Raw genomic sequence first — 14731 nt, 5'->3', positions numbered from 1 at the left:
CACATTCCATTTACCGGTACCGCACATTCGCTTGATAGGTACCGCACATTCGATTGAAGTGAACAGCACATGAGATTGATCGGAATCGCACATTTGATATATCGGTACAGCACATTCTATTAATCGGTACCGCACATTCCATTTATCTGTACCGCACATTCTATTGATCGTTACCGCACATTCGATTAATCGGTACCGCACATTCGATTGATCGGTACTGCATATTCGATTTATCGTTATCAAACAATCCAATGATCGGTACCGCACATTCGAATTATAGGTAACGAACATTTGATTGATCGGTACCGCACATTCCATTTACCGGTACCGCACATTCGCTTGATAGGTACCGCACATTCGATTGAAGTGAACAACACATGAGATTGATCGGAATCGCACATTTGATATATCGGTACAGCACATTCTATTTGTCGGTACCGCACATTTGATTTATCTGTAACGCACATTCGATTGGTCGTTGTCTCACATTCGATTGATAATTAACGCACATTCGATTTATCGGTACGGCACATTCTATTGATCGGTACCGAACATTCTATTTATTGGTACCGCACATTGATCGGTACCGCACATTCGATTGATCTCTACCGCACATTCGATTGTTCGGTATCGCACATTCCATTGAGATGTACCGCACATTCGATTCATAGGTACCGCACATTCGATTGATCGATACGTAACATTCGATTGATCGGTACCGCACATTCTATCTATCGGTACCGCACATTCGATTGAGCGCTACCGATTATTCGTTTAATCGGTACGTAACATTTGGTTGATCGGTACCGCACATTCGAATTATCGGTTAACTCATTCGATTTATCGGTACCACACAATCGATTCATCTGTTCCGCCGTCGATTGATGGGTACAGAACATTCGATTGATCGGTACAGCACATTCGATTTATCGGTACCGCACATTCGACTGATCTGCAACGAACATTCGATTGATAGGTGCCGCACATTCGATTGTCCAGACTATTGTCGAGATCATTTTCAATATTTTTGCACCCTTTTACTTCATTATTCCAGTACATGGTACATGTTCGTCGCGGTTGTAATGAATTTTGCCCTCACTTCATTCTTTCGTAGTCGGTATCATATCTAGCACGCACGTTTTCTATTCTCTTCACTACCTACCTTCTTAAGCTTTAACATTATTGTGGTACATAGTAGGTAGTGGTCGCTTCCAACATCAGCTGACCTCAATACTCTAGTGTCTAGAACTGAGCTTCTAAATCTCCTGTTAATCAACACATGGTCAATCTAATTAGATGTTCTCTCATCTGGTGACACCCACGTGGCCTTGTGAATTCTCTAATAGGGAAATAATGCTCCTGTGATCACAAGTTTGTTGAAATCGCACAAGCTGCATAGCCGTTCTCCGTTATCATTTCTTGTGCCCAATCCATGGCTACCCATTACCCTATCGTATTGGTTATTCTGGTCTAAAACTTTTGCATTCATATCGCCTGTAACAACCAGCATGTCATGTTTGTGTATGTGATCCAACACACCCTGAGTCCCTGAAATGTTGTATAGAAATCGTCTTTTGTTACATCATCTACAGTTTCAGTGGGTGCATGGGCACAGTGGCGGAGATTTCTTGTCAGAAGTGGGGGGGGGGGGGGGTTGCAGGCCATTGATGAAATAAAAAGTCATAACTGCTGGCTCACTATCTAAGTGGAGCGCCACCATAAGTTGGCGCGAAGTGCACAAGAATTTTTTGGCAAATATTGCCTCCCAGATTGCAGTAAATGGCACTGCCCAGGCCTTGAAAAGCTGTATTTAACCTGGGGCGTATGCAGGATTTTCTAACCCGGGGGGGGGGGGAAGGGGGCGTATTACTATCTAGGCGGAGCGCCACCATTGGTTGGCGCGCAGCGTACAAGCAAATTTCTGGTTTTGGTACCCCCAGATCACCGGAAATGGCACTTCTCTGGCTTGAAACTGGCCAACCATATGTACACTTTTGCCTGAGAACCAAGTTTTTTCCAAATACTTTTTTTCTCATCTATAATCTTTTTGAAGATTGTCACCAGTCACACATCATGTTCGACTTCATCACATATCCTGTGGATCATTGCTTTTGTAGGTGATTCTTCATCGCGGCCCACAAAATCCGTCAGCCCCACTGTTCAGAATTTGAAAATTCACAATTCTCGTGAATAAATTCACTTCAAAACATACCCATAAGTGTTGTGATCTTCACGTTCTGTGCTCAAACTGACACAATGAAGGCAAATAAACGCTTGATAAAGTTAACAAATTTAATTACGTTCTCGTGCTTCGCTTGACAACCACAGAGTGGTGTCATACAAGTATACAAACTTTCATATCGTTACACCCTTCCTTCTTTAAAAGAAAACTTTCTTAGATCTAACTTCTATTTTTAAACTCTAATTCCTTTTTCTAAACTAATCATATTTCTTACCCTTAAAAGTATTAAAACATATTTACAAACACTTAACGCTTACAAGTGCTCATCAATGGCCTAATATAGGTCATTTACAGCAAACACAATCGGGTCTCTGCTTACGGTTCCTTTGACTTCTTCTTAAATATGGTTCTGGTTCTTGAGTTGTGCATGAACTCTCATTACGTGCTGCATCGTTGTTGCTGCAATCGCTGCTGGTCGGCAGTGCGTTTTGTGAGTCATTTACGTCATAGAACAGCTCGCTTCTGTCAATCAGCGGTTCTTTGGTAGCTCGTAAATGTTTACGATTACGACGGAATTCACGTCCATCTTCTGTGATGATTTTGTAGGAGCGTTTGTTGACGAGTTCTTCAACGCTAGCTTTTTCCCATACTTTCTCTCGTCCTGATGGTTGAACGCGTACTGTTTGCCCTTTGTTCAGTTCTGGAAGGAGCTTAGCACTACGATTGTAATATCGTGCTTGTTTTTCATTTCTCTTCTTTTTCTTCTGCTTGACTTCCTTCACAACCTTAGGTGTGAGAAGTTTCTTGGCAGTAGGTATAACTGTTCTAGTCCTTCGACTAAAATGACGTTGTGATGGCGATGACGACAGACCCTCTGAAGGAGTATTCCTCCAGCTAAGCAAGCTGAGATAGAAATCTTGCTTATCCTGCTTCGCTTTCTTGATCAAGTTCTTAGCGGTCTTTATCGCGTTTTCGACTTTACCATTGCTTTGTGGGAAGAGCGGCGAACTGGTTACATGGTCGAACTGATATGATTGCGCAAAATCAGCGAACTCACGGGAGGAGAAAGGTGGTCCGTTGTCTGACTGAACTGTAACTGGTATACCATGTGTAGAGAAATATCGCCTCATGATTTTGATCACTGCCGGCGCATCTTTCTTGTTTAAGAGTGTGTCAACTTCGAAGTAATCCGAAAAATAGTCCACAATACAGAGATAATCTGTACCATCGATGGTGAAAATATCGACACCAACTTTTTCTCCCTGGTGATCTGGTATGTCGTGGCTCACCAATGGTTCTTTGGTTTGCTGAGTGCGGTATGTATTACAGATACTGCACTGTTCAACATAGTCTTTGACTTCTTTACTCATACCTGGCCAATAAACCGTATCTCTCGCTCTCCTCAGCGTACTTTCAATACCAGTGTGTGAGTTGTGAAGTTTTTCTTTAATGTCCCTTCTCAGAGGTGTAGGAATGACACATCTCTGTGCTTTGAATATGATACCATCATGGATGGAAAGCTCGTCGCGAATTTGGAAGTATGGGCTAGTTCCGGTTGGCAATAGCTTTTTGTCTTCAGGCCAGCCCTCTGTAATGTATCGTTTCAGATTCTGACAGACGGGGTCACTGTTGGTCGAGTCCTGAATTTGCTTGCGAGTTGCTTTAGATACCGGAAGGAAGTCTATAATGTTTACACTTTCTGCCTCGACTTCCACTGCAGATCGTTCCTCATTCTGTAGGAAGGCTCGCGATAATGTATCTGCGAGATACATTTCCTTTCCCGGCTTGTACACAATGTCAACATCATACTGCACCAGTCTTAGAAGTAGCCTTTGGAGGCGCTTTGGGGCAGTCGTGATTTGTTTCTTAGAGATTGAAACCAATGGCTTGTGATCTGTCCAAAGCTTTATCTTGCGTCCGTAGGTGAATTGGTGGTTTCGCTCCAAACCAAAGATTAACGCAAGAAGTTCTTTCTCAATTTGTGAGTATCGAGTCTCTGCGGTGGTTAACGCTCTGCTCGAAAATGTTACCGGCTGTCCCTGTTGCATCAGTGTGAAACCGATTCCTTTTTCCGATGCGTCTCCCTGACCTTCAGTTTCGCTTTGCGGATCGAAGTACTTCAATACTGGTGTGCTGCTGACGCTACACTTCACCTCCTTGAATGCTGCGTCTTGGTCTTGTCCCCAGCTCCATTTCGCTTCCTTATGTGTTAGACGTCGAATCGGTTCACACGTGTCTGATAAGCTTGGAAGGAACTTAGACAAGTATTTCACCATTCCAACGAACCGTTGTACTGCAGCAATGTCGGTTGGTTTAGGCATATCAACAATTGCCTCAACTTTCTTTGGGTCGACTTTAAGACCATCTTTAGTAACGACATGCCCTATAAAATTGATTTCTTTGCACTTAAATTCAAACTTATCTCTGTTAAACTTAATAGATCTCTCTCTGCATCTTGCAAGCAGCTTAGTCATGTTTCGGTCATGATCTTTGTCTGCTTCGGCTTCTGTTTTCCCTTTGCCAGTGACCAATATGTCATCAGCTATGATATGAACACCCTCGAGCCCTTCAAGGTTTTGATCTAGCCTTTGTTGGAAGAGTTCAGGTGCTGGGGAGATTCCAAACGGCATGCGTTTATACTTGTACCTCCCCCATGGGGTTTGGAATGTGGTCAACTTGGAAGAACTTTCATCCAACTCACATTGGAGAAATCCTTCTTTCAGATCACATTTGCTAAATACCTTTACATCATTAAGACTTGGCAAAATATCTTCGATAACAGGTAACGGATAGTGTTCCCGTTTTAGAGCCTTATTTAATGGTTGAGGGTCAATACAAACACGCAGTTTACCACTGGGTTTGATTATGCTAACCAGACTTGACACCCAGTCAGAGGGTTCATCAACCTTCTCTATCACATGCAATTTTTCCAATCGTTTCAGCTCCTCTTTAAGCTTAGGTTTTATAGATAGTGGAACACGTCTTGGTGGTATAATAACTGGCATGACATCAGGATCAGTTTCCAGGTGTACTTTACCTGGCATACACCCTAGGCCTGTGAATACATCATGATAATCTTTTATCACATTTTCTTTTATCAGAGGTAAGTTAGTTTTCTCTATTTGCTTTACTTCCCCTTTAATTTCAGAACTTTCAGTTGCTTTGTTATCTATGTTTTCATACAACACTTTAATCAATTTCATTTGCTGTGATGCCCGCGATCCAAGAAGTGGCACTTGCTTGTTTCCTTGCACAACAACAAACTGCACAGAATATTTCTTCATATTCTTTATGTTTCTCAACCTCAGTTTACAAGTCCCCACAATTGGCATTGGATCATTGTTGTACATGCTCAGATTTTTGTGGTCTGACTCTTTAATCTCAGTGCCTTCAGGGACATACCTTTCAGGTATCACATTACATGATGCCCCTGAATCAATTTGAAACTTTGCAAGTGATCCTTCAACTTGGAACGTGGCATATAATTTGGTCACATATGGACTCACTCTGTTTATATCAACATTGTTAACATCTTCCTGTAATGTTACAGACAGAACTGATTCACTCGAAGATTGTGCCTTTTCGTCACTACTTTCACTACTCAAGTCAACCTGTTTGACTGATTTCTTATGACTCTTATGAAAATCTGACTTTTTCTTTGATTTCCATTTGGTTTTACATTTCACTGCGAAATGATTCATATTTCCACATTTCGAACAAGATTGGTCATATGCTGGACATTTCATTTTGTCTGCCTCATGACTTCTTCCGCAGTACCTACAGTCTTCAACCCATTTACCTTTGTGGCATCTTGTCTTTGGGTTGTACTTGACAGCATGGACTTCAGCACTTTGATCACTCATACCTTTTATTTGTGCTGCAGCCACCTCAGCCGCCTTACAAATGTTAATACATTTTGGGAGATCCAAATCTGCTGTTTGCAATAATTTTTTCTGAGTATTTCTACTAGCTATGCCGCATACAATACGATCTCGAATCATTTGATCCTTTAGTGTGCCATATTCGCACGAGGATGCAGAAATTCTCAGTTTCACTACAAATTCGTCAAACAATTCATTCGGTTCCTGAGTGCAGTTATTAAACTTGTATCTTTCAAAGATTACGTTTGTCTGCCCAATACAGTATGCTTCCCATAAGCTCATTATTTTTGCAATTTTTGTACGATCTACAGCATTTTCATATGGCAAATTGTTGTGGATTTCCAATGCCTCAGGGCCTATACAAGTTACAAATGTTGCCACCTGGATTTTCTCATCTTTTTTATCCAACTCAGTCAGAGTGACATAACTATCCCACAACAATCTGAATTTCTCCCAGTTCTTCTTCAAATTACCCCTGAGGTCCAAGTTTTGTGGTAATGGCACTGTAATAGTACTCATTTTTGGCTAAAGTCTGATCTAACAATGACCTTGAATTTGAAAAACAGACCTTAACTTTTTTCAATTACTTTTATGTACTTTGGGAGTTTGGCCTATCACAAAATAACTCTTTTAGTACTGTCGACTTCACTGTGACGACTTTACTTTGACTCTGTGGTGTCAACACGAAACGTTATTTAGCAACCCTTCTAGACGATACCCGCTGTAAATTGTTTCAGTATCATTATCATTTATTTTCACACAAAATACAACGCAATACTCGGAAACGTCTCCACACAGGCTATGTTCATAAACACGGCAATCACCAATGTTATACTGTACGTGCAAAGGCCTACTGTACGTTATCTTTAACGTCTACACGTGCAATAACTGTATTAAATGCTACGGCAGCCTAACACGCTTACGTAAAATAGCCTAGATTCGGATATTACCCTCAGGTTGATCATACAAGATCGCCAATTTGTGACCTTGGACGTTAAACAAAACCCTATACTTTGGTCATTAAACCACTCACTTCTGACACCATGTTGTGATCTTCACGTTCTGTGCTCAAACTGACACAATGAAGGCAAATAAACGCTTGATAAAGTTAACAAATTTAATTACGTTCTCGTGCTTCGCTTGACAACCACAGAGTGGTGTCATACAAGTATACAAACTTTCATATCGTTACAATAAGGTTGCACAAAATATCATCTATGGACAACCGATATAGAATAACCTCCTTCAAACCCTAACAGATGGGTCAAAATTGCACGAGTATGATGAAGTATGATGAAGAATGTTGGTTAGGGAATTTTCGAAAATTCAGACGGCTACTAAAAAATTTCGTTGAAGGAAATAAAAATATACCAGATATTTCCGAAACCAAACACTACACACATCAACAGTTTTGAGCATGGGCGCAGATCAGTCTTGGATAATGGTGGGGACGCGTGTCTGTTCTATGACACAATCTAAGCGGAGCGCGACCATGGGTTCGCGCGTAGCGTACGATTTTTTTGGGCAAATATACCTCCCAGATCGCCGGAAATAACACTTCCCAGACCTAATGATGCTCCTAAACCTCCTTAAGTTTTAGATCTCATGGCTTAGAAATTTAGTTTGGAGAAATACATTTGCGTCTGCAGAAAGAAAATCAGGGGACAAATAATCCAAGTAGACTTTTTTATATACGATGGGTCTGGGGTCCTCTCCCAGAAAACAAATATAGACTGCCGCAAATGCAATTTCCGTCCTATATTTAACAACTGGATAAAATACAATAAAATGAGAACTGCTGCATGTCATTTGCACAATGCTGGATCAAACTGCGCCAAAGTTCAATACAGGGGAACTTGAAATGCAGCTATTGGTCAAGAAAAATTGGTGGGGACACGGTATATCATGTCCCCACTACTGAAAAAGTTGGTGGGGACGCGTCCCGCTGTCCTCACCAGGATCTGCGCCCATGGTTTGGAGGCTGTTTATCGTGGAACGCCATTTTCATGCTCACTGATACCATGTGATATCTGCTGTTTGCTTTACAAATTCGAATAATTTTGTCACTGTTCCTTTTTCTCTTCCCGTTTTCTTGCCGTATTTTCTACTCCACCCCTTTCTCCTTTTCTCTCTTTCTTCTTTTTCTTTTCCTTCCTTCACCTCGTTGAAGTTGGCAAGTGTATACAGTTCCAAAGCTATTCAACAGCAACAAAACGTTATTTTGTGTATGTCTGTTGTGGGGTGAAGTTAGCGCTATGAGCTACAAGTTCCAATGCGCAAGGTGGGGGAAAGGGGCTAGAAATAATGTGTGGGTCAATTCTAACTCGGTTTTCGGTCGTTAATTGTTGATGTAGCCTACCAGGTAAAAGGTTGAAATGACTTTAACAATTTCAAATTTAATAATTTGATTTATTATGCCATTTGGCTCACATAACATAGGCTATAACAGAACATTACTGGCATAAACTAGGGGGGGTTGATTGTGTGGGCCAACCCCCCTCTTCAAAAAGTGGGGGGGTTAAAACCCCCAACCCCCCTGTTTCTCCGCCACTGCATGGGCATGGACCATAGACATATTGATGTGTTTGGAGCAATATCTGGCTTTGATGATTCTATTGCACCGTCACAGGTGTCCAGTCGATTAAAGCTCTAGCTGCTTCTTTTGACATCATAGCCAAATAATTGGGACATTTTGTTTTAATTATGCTTAGTTTTGTTACATTATACAGTACATGCTAAACTGAATTATATATTATAATCATACCATGTGTGAAGCAGTATGGCTGGGACCGTTGGTTCTGTATATTGGCAGACATCAGAGCTCTTGGCTCCTTTGTATATACCTTCATTGGGCAACAGGTGTGTGTGTGCAAACAGTTCATGAATATCCAGACTTTTGAACTCTGTACTTGAATTTCTATAATGTTGCGATTTGTGTAGAAAATAGCACTTCAACTCTATAGTATTTATCATCAATTCATTTCAGTTTGAGTGTGACGTACAGTCATTGTAATAGTATACGTGATTATACTGCCTCAATATGTTTACCGTTCTAATCTCAGTGAATTGTTTAAATTGTTTTATTGTGTGATTGCATATCGTAATCTGGTCTAATCGTTCAATGTATTACAAGTTCATGTTTTTTATCAGACGTGTTGCAAGGATATTAAGACATTGTTGCTTAATTAATGTTTCTTTTAATGATGCTCACCACTGTTAAATTTGTATAAGATGTCAATTGTCCACCTTGCTACAATCATCCATGTTATCAGATGTGATACTATTGTGTTAGCCTATTCTGATGTTGCTACGTTCTTGCTTTTTCTTTTGCATTTGGGGACCAAACTATTTGAGGGAGAGGATATTACAACAGAAAGCATTTTACCATTATCTTCCCTTTAACCTAGATTCATATTTACAATCTCTTAGCTACTAGCACAAAGTGTTGTGGAGTGTAAGCTCAGTGGTTTACACTAGTGCCTTCCAATCATAAGGTCCCCGGTTCGAGTCACTCTAAGATTAAAGTATGTCGTCCAGTTATAGAGTTGTTGACAATTAACAATTCATAATCATGGACGTTAAATATGAATGCAATAGACTGACTTTTGTCAGCTTGCGGCTTTGATAAGCCAATGAGGCTTCTTCGCGAGTTCCTGCTTGCAGGAGGATCTAAAATACATACATGCATAGGATCTATAATGCATACAGACAGGAAGTCCTCTTAGGCCCCCACATCACACCTCCCAGCTGAAAGATTACTGACAGTTTCTATTTACAAGCCATCAACATAAGATTATACTTTTCCAACTTCTAATTGGTCCCAGTCAGTGGCTTAGGAAGACACTTTTGAGTGGGGGGGGGGGGCTGAAAACTGATGGCCGGTCTGGGGGAGGGGTCTAAGGGGAGGGAGTCTCCAAGTGAGATTTTTTCTCATTTGGAAATGAAAAAGGGGTTTTCTGACTTGCGAATTGGTGGGAGGGGGGCGTAATGATACTTCCGCCCCCCATATTTTTCAGTGGGTGGGGGGGCTGACGCCCCACAGCCCCCGGTTCCTACGCCCTTGGTCCCAGTAGATCACTTATACTTTGTCATTCACAGTAAATCACTACAACAGAAACCCTACACCTGTCTGTGCACCAAATACCAGATCTCTACCAATAAAGTAAACTTCAATATGATGTCATTGCCAATGATGTCATAGTGTGGTCATTACTTAGTAGCAGTAACCTCTGTTTAAGTACAAATGTAGATATGTGGACGAGTATCTCCCTGTCCCATCCTCTGTAATATCCATATCAAACAGTATAAAATGAAACTTTCACACATTTTGTATTCAGACATGTGATTCAAGCTGCAGGAGCCATGCTTAGCACAAATCAATCAAGCTTCTTTCCCCCTGGCACACCTATTGTATAATTCAGTACCGTAGATATCTAGCCAAATGAAGATCTCATATACCGTTTAATTTACTACTTTTTCATTTCCTTATTTCTTGTTCACGTACTGCTGTGATACATTCTAAACAAAAAGAGTGGAAATGGGTTATGAAGAATATCCAGGGAAAGATAAGTGATACCATTTGATATTCATAAGTTACAGTGATAGTGTCTCTTCTACAACATGCTGGAAATTCCTCACCAATGGTGTAAATGACAAAATGTCACTACCATCAATTCTCTAGGTCAGTTGAGAGGAACGCAGCTTCTCGTTGGTAATCAAATATCTTTGTTAGAAAAGTAGCCATGGTTAATTCAACAGGTTTTGAGGAATGAACCGAATTCTGGGACTCAAAACAAACCTCTGGATATCTTTCCTAGGCTGTGACTCATAATGTTATTATCTTTATCTACATGAGTGCCTAAGACGGGTTCCAACCAATCATTTCTAGTTCTTTTATTCATCTGCTTGTATGTCTTCTGCTGCAGGGGCACTCATTAAACACTTCATCTGGGTTCAGCGCTAAATGACCTTAACCCTGGTATGTTTGTTTTATTCAGATATCTTTAGAAATAGACCGATAAACTAATTTTGATACCCCTCTGCTATGATAGAAGACAAAATGAGTCGTGTTCTTAAAAATGGCCCTGGTATGTATACGCACATCAAAGCCTATGTAATATTTGGAAGATACATGTTTCTCGTTGTTCCTCAACTGCCACCAAAGGGATTCTACACCAGGCAATGGCCCTGAAGTATCTTTATTTTATATTTCCGATAAAGTGAATTTGCCCAGTGACTGTACCAAACATAGTGCTTTTAAAATGTACTATATGATACCATATATGTGCATGTTGTAGGTATCTGTAACAACATGATTTTATTCTTGTATGCAAAGTTTAAGAATGTTTCCGTTTTGGGCATTCGCCTAAGGACCCCACCCTGCAGGGGCCCAAAGGCGGGCCCCTGAACCCACTAGATAAAGGATTTCCACCAAGGCCATTGTGGTGGGCGCTACGCGCACATACCTTCAGTTTGATCAGTGTTCAATAATTTATGCGTACGCACAGTTCACACTAATTTCACGTTGAGGCGTCGAGGCCTCATATCACTTGCACGTTTGGATATATAGTCTACTATAGTGAGTTAGTTGTGTGCACAGATCTCTTCTATTAGAATAAAGTACACAGTTCCGTTTTAATTTCGAACTTTTATTGCAATTTTAATGTGACATCATCAAAGCGTACATTTTCTAACCTGGATAATCTCTTTAAACTTGATGTATTTCTGTTAATTACTTACAGTAGACTCTGACCCGTCGAAAGAAGATAGTAAATTGGTAACTATGCTAGCCGGGCTGCGAATTGCTTTTCCCAAACAGGTTTGCAATTACGGAGTTTTCAGCCAATCAGATTGCTCGTGACGTCAGCATCAATAATGACCATCGCTAATTGGAAGTTGGAATACAAACACTGAATCAGAAGAGTGATAAGGTCCATAGGTCTTAAACATGTCAAAACATGAATGAGTTCATTGACGTCACTGAAAAATGGAGAACAGATTAATGTTTGTTATTCATTGACCTGACACTACCAACACATCGTCATCTGCATACCATGATGCGTTTTTGTGCTTTACTTTTAATTCTTGGATCACATATATGTTAACCTTACTTTTGATACATACGCTACATTCCATTGGGTTCGTGTTTGTGTTATCCAATATTAGTATAGCCGTTCTATTGAAATCGGAATTCGATTCGTGGAATGGGTAAATTAATACCAACTTCACGACGCGAGTTCACGAGTCTTGAATGAATATACGCAAACCATGACAGCTATAGACGTGTGAATTGCGCGACTAGGTTAGGACACTAATTTCTTGTCTACAATTTGAAAAATGGTACACGAATGATCAGGGCACAACTTTTCTGTTAAATAATATGTTTCTCCATTTGGGTAAATCATATATAGAAGAAACTTTCGAATAAACACCGCACATGTAGGGCGAGTATATCTTCGTTGCAATGAATGGATGCAGACATTTTGGTAACCTAGAAGTGAAGGTTTCTATGGTGATGACTTAAAGGAATTGTCTGGTGGAAGATTTTGATACATTGTCCTTATAGTTATTATTTTTCTCTTTCTAACCATGTAAAAATTGTCCCCATTCGACGTTTTCTTCTTGTAGAAATCTGGTTTTCAAATTCACCAGTTTCTCACCAAAAGTACCGTTTGTTCGAACGCTTCAATATGGTGATTGACGTAGTGCTTGCAGATAGGCAAAACAGGCGACTTGAAGTTAGCACTCCCAATTCCGCAGCAAATTAACTCACGTGTAAGCACGTTGAATTGCCTCATATATATAACGTACATACTCGCGAACGTATATACTACGATGCTCAGTTGGTGTACTTGTATAACGTTTCACATAGTACACTCACACTCAAACCACAGTTCATTAACTGTTCTTCGAAATCGCTGAAATAAAATTCACGGATCAAATTAACAGTAAAAGGAAACTTATAAAGTATTCGTTAAACCGAAAGATGAAACTTGGCGGGATCGATGTCATCGCAGAACTGTCCGATTGTAAACGTTAGATAGCCTATACACGCGAACATTCTTCGCGCTGGAGCTGGATACCGCGATGTATAAACAACGAAGAGCCTGTTGTTAAAACTTATCTTGTGTTACACAAAGACCACGAAACCACCGATCTACTACATATATTGCGGCTTAAGGAGTTTTTTAAATCATATCTAATTTATAAGAAATTTCACCGGAAATTATTGAAGAAATTGATCGAATCGTTGTCAGAGCAGAATATAGCACTGAGAAGCTTAGGCTTCGCAGAACTGTCCGATTGTCAACGTTTGAGTACAGCCTACATGCGAACATTTTTTCGCGTTGGAGCTGGATAGCGCGATGTATGGCCTGAACAACTCAGAGTCTGCTGTTAAAATTTACCTTGTGTTACACAAAGACCACGGAACCACCGCTCAAGTACATGGCGGCTTAAGGAGTTGGTACAATTATAGAATACAGGGCCATTCATTAACTCTTCCCAGCATCCGGATGCGCGGATGCGCGGTGTGTCTGTACATGTCCGTACACGTATGTCGCCCTCTAAAATGCCATCACGTATTTCATTTTGACTCCGCATCCGCGCATCCACCCGGGAGTACTAGGAATGGACTTAAATAATTTTCGAAAGTTTCCCCATATACCATCACGTATTTCATTTTGACTCCCTCTAATTTCCATCACGTATTTCATTTTATCACGTATTTCATTTTGACTCCGCATCCGCGCATCCGCGCATCCACCCCGGGAGTACTAGGAATGGACTTAAATAATTTTCGAAAAAGTTTCGACATATACCATCACGTATTTCCAATACTGAAAGTTCCGAATGTACGAAGATATTCCACATTAATAGTGTGTCGTTCTTAAAAGGCATCCGTACATGTGTGACGCCCTCTAAAATTCCACCACAGAAGTACCAGCAAAAGACTTAGGAAATTTTTGACTCCGCATCCACGCATCCGCGCATCCACTCAAAAAGAAAGAACTGGGACTTTGACATTTTTTACTCACACATTTTATCACGTATTTCATTTTGACTCCGCATCCGCGCATCCGCGCATCCACCCCGGGAGTACTAGGAATGGACTTAAATAATTTTCGAAAAAGTTTCGACATATACCATCACGTATTTCCAATACTGAAAGTTCCGAATGTACGAAGATATTCCACATTAATAGTGTGTCGTTCTTAAAAGGCATCCGTACATGTGTGACGCCCTCTAAAATTCCACCACAGAAGTACCAGCAAAAGACTTAGGAAATTATAGAATACAGGGCCATTCATTAACTCTTCCCAGCATCCGGATGCGCGGATGCGCGGTGTGTCTGTACATGTCCGTACACGTATGTCGCCCTCTAAAATGCCATCACGTATTTCATTTTGACTCCGCATCCGCGCATCCACCCGGGAGTACTAGGAATGGACTTAAATAATTTTCGAAAGTTTCCCCATATACCATCACGTATTTCATTTTGACTCCCTCTAATTTCCATCACGTATTTCATTTTATCACGTATTTCATTTTGACTCCGCATCCGCGCATCCGCGCATCCACCCCGGGAGTACTAGGAATGGACTTAAATAATTTTCGAAAAAGTTTCGACATATACCATCACGTATTTCCAATACTGAAAGTTCCGAAT

At 40.7% G+C, this 14731-nt stretch overlaps 1 long non-coding RNA gene across 1 annotated transcript in view; it reads right to left on the bottom strand.

Moving 5' to 3' along the window:
* The window catches only part of LOC139969380 (uncharacterized), a 28395-nt gene extending 14307 nt beyond the window's left edge, over positions 1-14088 (bottom strand). Inside the window, exons 1-2 of the long non-coding RNA XR_011793709.1 lie at positions 13470-14088; positions 11803-12042 (exon numbers count right to left, since the gene is read on the bottom strand). This is a non-coding gene — a long non-coding RNA (uncharacterized lncRNA). The remainder of the gene's footprint in view (positions 1-11802; positions 12043-13469) is intronic.
* Between the last annotated feature and the right edge of the window lie 643 nt (positions 14089-14731).

Source organism: Apostichopus japonicus, chromosome 7, assembly GCF_037975245.1.
Source record: "Apostichopus japonicus isolate 1M-3 chromosome 7, ASM3797524v1, whole genome shotgun sequence".
Classification (NCBI taxonomy): domain Eukaryota; kingdom Metazoa; phylum Echinodermata; class Holothuroidea; order Aspidochirotida; family Stichopodidae; genus Apostichopus; species Apostichopus japonicus.
Note: the sequence above shows the minus strand (reverse complement) of the source record. Positions and strands in the feature narration are given on the sequence as shown.